This window comes from Coffea arabica, chromosome 9c (genome assembly GCF_036785885.1).
Source record: "Coffea arabica cultivar ET-39 chromosome 9c, Coffea Arabica ET-39 HiFi, whole genome shotgun sequence".
In the NCBI taxonomy this organism is placed as follows: domain Eukaryota; kingdom Viridiplantae; phylum Streptophyta; class Magnoliopsida; order Gentianales; family Rubiaceae; genus Coffea; species Coffea arabica.
Genome location: NC_092326.1, coordinates 24,269,547 through 24,278,869, shown reverse-complemented (window position 1 = coordinate 24,278,869; position 9,323 = coordinate 24,269,547). Strand labels below are relative to the sequence as shown.

At 37.7% G+C, this 9,323-nt stretch overlaps 1 long non-coding RNA gene across 1 annotated transcript; it reads left to right on the top strand.

Annotated features, from left to right (window-relative positions):
• The first annotated feature begins 2,431 nt into the window (after positions 1–2,431).
• On the top strand, positions 2,432–6,209 carry LOC140013990 (uncharacterized). Its single transcript, XR_011820840.1, has 3 exons — positions 2,432–2,604; positions 4,768–4,848; positions 6,026–6,209. It is a non-coding gene; the product is annotated as an uncharacterized lncRNA (long non-coding RNA).
• Positions 6,210–9,323: the final 3,114 nt, after the last annotated feature.

Sequence of the window (9,323 nt, the reverse complement as noted above, 5' to 3'; positions counted from 1 at the left end):
GATTTTTGAATAAACCATCAATTTCATTCAATTCATTTGACCAATTTACCCTTTTTGAATGATCTGGTCGATTTTTAAATAAACCATCAATTTCGATCAATTCATTTGATCAATTTACCCTTTTTGGGTGATCTGGTCGATTTTTTGAATCAAATTTCATTCAATACCTTTGACCATTTTACCCTTTTAAGGTAATCTAGTCAATTTTGAATAAATCATCAATTTCATCCTATCCATTTGACCTGATTTTCCTCTCTTAGGGTTTCGGTCTATGGTTCACTGAATGACCTAGTCTAAACATTACAATCCTATCAAGAGTAGGCTCTTTCTCACGTCATTTTGTGTGTCAATCAAAACAAGCAATCCATTCGGACGTTGACCTCATTTTGACAAGTGTCTCTCGTCACTCCAATTGACCAATTTTTTCAAAATTATTTTTCACTCAATAAGTTGATCAGATCCATCAGGTATGGTATAGTGCCTATCTCAGAGGATTGCATTTTCATGCTAGGCCTACCCTTGGCACAAAAAGGGTTCCCCCATAGGACATGCATCCGAATTTTCTGGATATCTACTAACTCTTGCCTTTTTCTTTTCCTTTTCTTTATTTTTATTGGAATAACTAAGCGAGGGTTAAATCTAAAGGCAATCTTTCAAAAAATTCTCAGGTAATATTTAAACATAGCTTCTCGTCGAAGCCCCATCATAACGCGATCCCGTAGTCAAGCCCAGAGGAGTCGTGTAAACATGAGTTCACAACCGGAACAATCAGATAGGTCTGCTACTACCGCTCAACCCGAGACTGCGAGTTTGGGGGTTCAGTTGACTGAGATGCTTACTAAGTTTGGTGAGATGGCTACCGAGATGGCAGCCCAAAAGAAGTTGATCGACGAGCTTATTAGTAGCGAAGTGCAACCTAAGCCTGTGCCCGCCAAACAACCAGAATCCGAACCATTTGTTATTCCTCCAATTCAAACCACTTTTGAGGGAGTTTTCAACCCGCAGTATGCTTATACTCAAAATCCTCCGTTCTATCCTCCCTATGGGCAAGGATTTCAGCCTCAAGGTGATCCAAACATGCAGCTGAATCCACAAGCCTTTTATCAGACTACTGCAGAGCCAGTTGTGCCGGAGCACACTGTTCAAACCAAGCCAGAAATGGGAGAGTCGTCTACCCCAGTTGATATGAAGCTACTTAAGCGGTTGGATCGTTTCGATGAGTTCATCAGGAAAAGCCAAGGTTTAAGCAAACAAGGGGTGTTAGACTACTGTCGCGCCCCATTTTTTGATAAATAAATAAATGGTTTAAAAAATGTATTTGTGGTTGGAAAATGAATTGTGATTTAAAAGAAAAATGGGTCTAAATGGGGTTTTGAGAATGCGACGATTTGACCCAAAATGTAGTTTAAAAAGGGTTTTTGAAATCAAAATCGGAGTCGCCACTTGGTAATGAGTTAAGGTGTACCAAGTCACCTAAAAATGAATTTTTAAAGAAAAAATGGGAAAGAGTAGTAAGAAACCCCTTTTAAACGACTCCTAGTCCACGTAAACCAACGAAAAAGGTTCGGGAGTCACATTTGACGAAGGGGAAGGCAAGGATAAAAATCCAAGGCACCCCTTCGACCTAGCCAAGGCTAGTTGCGTGATTTAATCAAAGTTTTTCTTATTTTAACCAAAGAATTTATTACATTTGGATGCACTACATGAATGCAAAAGAAAGAAAAAATGCAAACCTAAATTCTAAAATGTCTCTTGTAAGGTTTTTGGTCCCAACCACATGATGTGAGGACTCGCAAAATTTACTTATTTAATCTCCTATTTCTAGCTTATTTAATTATTTATTTGGTCTTTTACTCCGAATATTATTTTCTAAGCTCTTGAGACCTAATTACATGGAAATATAGTTTCATTATATTTTTAAAATGACTTGTTTCAAAAATTAATTTCCGAAAGCCCGATAAGTGAAATAGTGCACGTGCATTTGGAACGATAGCCGATTTGAGGATACACTGAGCTCAGAAAAATTGGAGATACGTGCCTTAGTCTTAAAATAGGAATTTTAATGTTTAAATACTCAAGTGGTAGTTATTAGTACTATCGTTATAAGAATTTCTCGGAAGTTTCGCGTTATTGCGCTTAAATTGGAGATACGCGTTTTCACACGCGCAATTTAAATTGAGGAACTTTAGACCCTTATTTTGGGACAATTAAGAGTGAATAATATTTATATGAATATAAATGCATTAGAAGTTTAGTACACTAGTGAAACAAACGCAAGAGGAATCGAACCGAATCGCGCCAAACGCACCCTAATGTGAGTTGACTAATGGGTGATTTGTGGCCACAAGTTATTGTCTTCTCTTGGAAGCTTAGAAATCTGACCACACTCTCTCTCTTGCTCCCTCATTTGGCCGGCTAACAAAGGAGAAAAACAACTCAAATTCCATCCAAATTTCTTCACCAAATCTTCTCCATTTCACTTCAAATTTCAACCACTCTTAGCTAATTACTTGGAGATTACATCAAGCTAAGAAAGAGGGCTGCTATCCACGGTTTTCTTGAGCATCTAGGGGGCCGAAATTCTGTCCTAGTTCATCAAGAGAGGTAATGGACGATCAACTCCTTGAATCTTAGCTTACGGAAGCTCTATTACACGTATAAACTCTTGCATGCATGTGGGTGGTCTTGTTTATAGTGGATTTGTGTTGTGTGGGCTCTATGAACTCCCACTCTTGGGTTGTTGCTGATTTGATGTTGGATGATGAAATTAATGGTGGTTTAGTGCTTATATTAGTAGATTAATGTTGTATTGTTGGTAGAAAATCAAAGGAGGTGCTTGGAGCAAAAGTGACCGTTTTACCCCTGCCTTGTCCGACCGTTTTCGTGCCAGATTTTGAGATTCTAATGAATTGATTATGTTGTTTATCTATTATTGTAAGTGTGTACAAAATTTCATTGAAAAATAACATGATTTGGTTGGTCAAATGAGTTGATTTCCAAAGTTAGCAAAACTGGAAAATGAATCCCGTATTGCCCAGGCAGTCATTTTGTAACGGCCATAACTCTTTGTTCCGATGTCGAAATCAAGTGCCGTTTGCAGCATTGGAAACTAGACATTCCTAGCTTTCTATCGGTACCAATTTCACATTCTGGTTCCACTTGAGTGAGCCACACCATTCGATTGAATATCACTGTCCTGTTTCGTTGCTCTCCAGGAGACAGGACAGAAATTGCTTCTTGATGCTCAAAAACGAGCTATTTGTGAATGAAATTTGAAAATGGTTTCTTCTGAGAAAATTCAGCTTTAGAAGAGAGCTTTCCAACGCCATCAACCACGCCCAATTCCAAGTTGAATGGAGTGAGTTGTGGCCAAAGTTTGAAACTGCTACAGTGATAGAATTTTCCACTTGGACAGATTTGTAACTAACAATGATTTGGGACTTGTTGTTTTGGAAACTTTGATGTCCGACATCTACCAAACTTTAGATTAGATGTTCCTTGGACTTTTTTTCACAAATAAACCAGATTTGGGTTGGTTGCTTTGGACAAAATGTTTAAAAAGGAAAGAAGAGCTAGAAGACAGTTTTACCTTGGGAAATTTCCTGAACTTTGATGGTTTAGTTAACTACCTTCCCGTGTGAATTTTCAAATGAAATTTGATAGAAGAGTAATCCTCATATGGAGGTTTAATTGTACAAAATTTGGTAATATTCTAAGACCATTTTGATATGCAAATGATGTCACAAAATTCGCTCATCGAATCTGGAAAACTTTTCGTTTTCTCTTAGCCAAATGGTCAAATCTGATTTGGAGAGTTTTATTTCTAGAATTTGGATGTCAATGGTCTTTAAATTGCTCAGTGGATGTTTATGAACTCTTGGTTTCAATAATGGAGAGATTTGGAACTGATTTCATGGTACAAAAAGTTTGTAAACGAAAGAAAAGTGAGAAGGTAGTTTAGCCTTGAAACTCTTCATAAACTTTGGTTGTTTTAATGACTACCTTACCGTGAGAGTTTTTGTACGAAACTTAGTAGAAATGTTGTTCACACATGGAAGATTTAGTGTACCAAGTTTGATGTATTTCTAATGCTAACTCGATGACCAAATGATACTTCGAATCTAGTTTTTAAACCTGGAAAATAGCCCAACAGTCTTAACTTTTTCAGTAACTTGGAGGTACTATATCTTGGTGCTCGAAACTCCGTTTCTCGTTCTGCTTGTTTTGTTATACTCTTGGATTGCAACACTAATTGATTTCCAAATTTCAAAGGTTAGTTCAAAACAAGTGAATTTTGCCGAATTTCCAAAGTTGGCCAAAAACCAACTTAAATCTGTCTTGGTAATTCAAGTTACCGATTTTGAGCCTAAATTTGAATGTCTTCCACTGGGAATCATTGAAAAGTGTCTTCTAAGAACTTTTAGTACTTTGAAAGAGGATTCCAACAGTACCAAGTTTTCCAATTTTGGACTTGTGGAGAGTGAAATATGATTTTTCAAATATTGCTTGTTAAATCTGGAATTTTCTAACTTAAAGGAAACTAAGGGTTTCAAACCCTCCATTTTCCTTCAATATCATTTGATCGTTTTACATTTGATTTCAAAGATGGAAATCAGATTTGTCTTGTATTTTAAAACCCACTTTTGAACCTCGAGTTACACGAACTCTTAGATTCGTCTCTGCGTTAATTTCTTAGATTGTACTAGTGTACAATTTTTCTCGATAATTAGAATGATTTTGAGTGGTAGTTGATTATTGTTTGCTCAGGCACTCGAGGGAATCTCCCAGAGGAACTCGGAGCGGACACCTAAGACGCTTGTTTAAGAACTACTCGCTTGTTTTGACTAGGTGAGTGTTCCATATAGGAATACGTAATTGGAATAAGTCTATGACATGCTTAACCCATGGTCATTAAGTATTTACCACACTCATGCACATTTGAATAATGTATACTTGAATTACTCGACATGAAACACCTGAAGTAGGTATATTTGAACTATTCGATATGAAATGCTTAAAGAGCATACTTATGTGATTACTTGAAATACTAGATATGAAATGTTTGGAGAGCATATTTTCATGATGTGTTTAAATGATTAATTATGCTATGGAAGCATAAGTCGGTTGGAGTAAATCTCCTCGACTCTTACGTGGTGAAAGTGAAAAACGGCCAATGGCGGCCTATTGAAATGACATATGTCTACCAATTAACCGTAATTACTACCGTTAACCGTTTACCGTTTACCGCTAACCGTGTTTACTTACCGTTTTCTAATCTATTTGGTTACTTGCTTACTTGGTTATCTGCTTACGTGATCACCAACTTACTTGGTTACTTGACCACCTGATTACTTGATTATCATGAATCACATGTTATATGAAGCTGTCCATCATTATTAGGCGAGTGTGTACTTTACCTCACTCGACCTACTCAAATGATGAATTTTACCTTTTGTCGAATTACTTGGTTACCTGTGCATGTTGTAAGCTCTAAGCTGAACTTGGGCCCTGCCCTTGGTTACTGACCTACTCGAGCCAGGACTGGGCTCGGTCGGGTAGGTTGGAACCCTGGGCCACCGTTTCGGTATACTCGAGTATTACCACTGGAGGGATAAGGCGATGGCCAGACCGTACCGTGGGGATCAGGAGTCATAAGGTGCAGATGACCGACAGAGTTCCACTGGAACACCGTATCCTACCGTATATGTTTACCTTGTATCATGATAATTGTTTCATGCTAAAATGTCAACATGAAATCCTGAACTATGCCTGTGATATGCTCCATACCTGTTACCTGACCAATGTACTTATATCATGATACCTGTCTCATGATAAATGTCTCATACCATGATAAATGTCTCAAATTACTCGTACAATGATTATCACCTCATGATAACACGCCATTGTGTAACATTGAACCATGCATATGATATGCCCAACTTACTTGATTTATTTGAACTGTTAGAGTGTCTTGGAACCTCACTGGGCTGTGTAGCTCATCCCACGTTGTGGTTTTCTTTTATAGGGTTCGAGACCAAGGGTGCTCGTGAGTAGTACTAGATTGTTTTCTTTTGAAAACTTTAAGTTATATTATAACGGATGGCTATTGTACCCTTTTCCGTTGGGTTGTATTTAAGCTTGGAAGCTGCATAATTGTAAGTGTGAGATATTTGGAGTACTTTAATTATATATTGAAGTTACTTAAAGTATTTCGAGCTTTTGAATGATGGATTGTAGTGAGTCCTGGCGAGAGCTGGGCAGGCGTCCCGCGGATACCCTTTGGTTCGCCTTAGGGAGAAGTGGGGGCGTCACACATGAATTGTGGCGGCCAATAAAGGAAAACCTTATAGAGGTCGATTAATGCAAATGATGGCTAAAGTGTAAGTGTGCAAGTGTATAAAAAGGTGCACGTGTGAAATTGTATGAAAAATCCAAGTATTTGTGTGCAAGTGTATGAAATATAGTGATAAGTGCATATAGGTGTAATTAAGTGCAATTTTGTGAAGTAGAAATCAAAATGAACAATAAGGCAAGGAAAAGTGATGAGGAAATGTGAATTAAAAAAAATGAGTAAGTGATAAATGAGAATGAATGAACCTAAAGGAATGCATCAGGTCGGGTATGGGAATGACTCCTAACTTTTTCGACTTCGATTTTCCCTTTGATTAGAAAGCAAAACTAGCGTGCTAAGGCTATCGAATAGCCACACTCGCTCGTTTCCCTTATCAGAAGGGGACTCTCAAGCAAATGAACCCTATAACTAGCATGAGATGCAAGACCTAAAGTGAGGGGAAAGGGGAATCGAGGAGCATGCAAAATGATAAAACTAAAAAAATGCATGACATGTAATGAACATGCAAACATGTACTAACGAGGGGAAATCCCTAAGGGTCTAGCATTGGACTAGCCCATTCTATGAATTTCGACTAGCGTTGGACTAGTGGAAACGTACATTCATCCATTACATTCATTCATGGCTATGGGAAGCAAGTAGACATGCCAAATACTCGTAAACACGTAGCACATAACACTTAGCATGCTCGACTAGATGCAAAAGCCTAATAAAGCAAGTAACACATAACAACAAAACAAAGCAATCAAGCTAAAGGACCTATTACATTTGCTAGCTAGGCACACGTCTTCAATAGGTCTTCATCAAATGCTCCTCCAAACCCTATCTATTACAAGCCAAGAGGTGTACACATACCCCATAAAGAATAACTTAAATAAAAAGCAAAAGTAAATAACATAAATAAAAGGAATTAAGGAAAGGCTAGAAAAGCAAAGTAGACATGCAATTCACTTAACACGTTGGATCACGTAGGAGATGCAAGAGGATAAAAGAGATTATACCTCCCTTGAGTTGATGCCCTAACGAAATGAAATTACTAATTTTTCCTCCAAAATAAAAGAAAATGTCAAGGTACCAATTTATTGAGAAAAACTAAAGAAAATGTACAAACACAAGCTCAATTGATCATAAAACCTTTAAAATTGTGACTTAAATGCAATTTAAGCAAAGCATGGTAGCTAATTAAAGCAAACAAGCAATGAAGTTGCAAAATTAAAACTACCAAGGACCAAATTGATGAAATTATTCAATTAATTGGGCCCTAGCAGCATTAGTTGGAAGCCAAGGGGTCGATTTGCAATTTTTAGAAATTATTTCTTCATGCAAAGCATGCATACGAAGAAGATTTCTGCAATTAAAAACCTGCTGCAACTAGAATGTCGGCTGCGCTTTCATCTTCAACCACAAATTCCAGAAAACTAACTCAAGCTTTGAACAAACTCTCTCAAACCAATGACCAAACTTTGAATTAAACAACACAACACACAACTTGGATATTCAAACTAGTAAAACACAGCAAGAAATGATGTAAAATCAAGCTGCAACAAGGTTTCAACAAGCATATGAAGCTTTCGGCAAAACCGAAGCTTTCTTTGCTTCTGTAATTTTCGAATGAAGATTTTCTGCAATTCGACACCTTGTCAAACCAGCTTTCAAACATAAACAAGTCCAAACACAAGGCTTTAAACTAGGCAGCAAACCATCATCCAATCCAACAGAAAAACTTAACAAGATCCAGTGCAAAAAAAAAAGAAATGAAATACGTTCAGCAAGGCGAAAAATCTGGAAGCATATGAAACTGATTTTGCAAGTTGAAATGCGTTTTCCAGCAAGTGCTTGGGCATGATTCGAACTTTTCCTTAAAACAAACACACAAACATCAACACCAAACCTTCCCTCTCATCCCTTCAGCACCCAAATGAAACAAGCAAAGGATATCTAAAACCAATTTCAAGAGCTGTTGCAGGACAAAAATTGCAGCACCAATGACAAGAAGAAAGAAAGGGAATTGCGGCAGCATGCATGTTTTAAGCACAACAGTTTTTCTTTTCCTCATTGATCACATATATCGTGCCAATGAATCTCAAGCTAGCAAAGATGCACAACTTAAATGTTTTACTACTGAAAATCAAACATCCAATTACACAAACAACAAGGTGATCAAGCTACTGCAATTTCAACATCCGAAAGAAAAAGAAAGGTTGCGGCAATGAGCCGACAACCTTCAAGTTTATTGCAGCAGACTCCATACGCAATGTTCAACCCAAGGAAATTTAAACCCAAACAAAGGGGGTCATCGAACATTCCAATGACTATCCAACCGAGAATTCAAGCAAACAGGAAGTTTCTGGTAAGTAAACAATGTATGATTGCTGCAACGAAAAACCACTATGAGCTTCGCAATTTGACCCATGTATTCACGTTCATATGACCAGAACCAAAACCATTATTTTTAGCCAAAAACCCACATATTCTTTAACCTTTTGTTGCTTACAGAAATCAGGCAGAACCAAAAGAAAACATCTTACGATGAGACAAAACAGATCAAAGGGTCATGCTAATCAGATAATAGAGAGAAAATTTCCAATTTTGCTGGGCTCACTTATCACAAACATCAGCCATGAAAAACAAACAGAGGCATCTTAAATTCATGATAAAGAACTACCGAAGACTCCCAAACTATTGTCCATGCATTCATCAACCGTAAATCAAACATTAACGACAGAAAGATCTAATCTTGGCGTGAGTTTGTGACTGAAGTACCTTGGTGCAAATCTGCCGAAGGCAATGGAGGACTGAAGTGACGATGAAGGAACCTTGACTTCAATGGCTACTGCAACTTTTCCTTCCTTCGCCGCCGCTCTCATTCACTCTCTCAAAGTCTTCCTCTCTTCTGATTTTTCTCAGCTAAAGCCCGTCAAAACCCTCAGCTTTCTGTTCCTTTCTACCGCCATTCCTCCTACCTCAAAGC